Source organism: Penaeus monodon, chromosome 24 (assembly GCF_015228065.2).
Source record: "Penaeus monodon isolate SGIC_2016 chromosome 24, NSTDA_Pmon_1, whole genome shotgun sequence".
Lineage (NCBI taxonomy): Eukaryota > Metazoa > Arthropoda > Malacostraca > Decapoda > Penaeidae > Penaeus > Penaeus monodon.
This window is the reverse complement of record NC_051409.1, coordinates 13,595,058-13,595,333: the sequence shown is the minus strand read 5'-3', so window position 1 is coordinate 13,595,333 and position 276 is coordinate 13,595,058. Positions and strand designations below refer to the sequence as shown.

The 276-nt window shown below is 45.3% G+C and overlaps 1 protein-coding gene across 1 annotated transcript in view; it reads left to right on the top strand.

The window, feature by feature from the left end:
* Positions 1-276, top strand: part of LOC119588603 (proton channel OtopLc-like) — a gene marked incomplete at its 5' end in the record, with an annotated part of 21,868 nt that overhangs the window by 809 nt on the left and 20,783 nt on the right.

Below are 276 nucleotides of genomic sequence, written 5' to 3'. Positions count from 1 at the left end.
CAAGGGGGGGAAAGAGAAAATCGTTAGGAAGAAAAGACTCTTTAAGGAAGTAATAAAAAATAATGAAATAGAATTAAGGGAAACGAAATAAAGGGAGGAAATAGAGAGAGAGAAAAGTCAAAAAGAGACATGTGAGGGCAAATTGCAAGGCATGCACGCAGACACCAAATTAAACAGTCAGTCACACGCTCGATCGATTACGTGGTTTACTGAGCCGTTCCTTGCGGTGTTCGTCCGGCACTCGGCGGCGATACAGGCGGAGCCATGCTAGCGGGT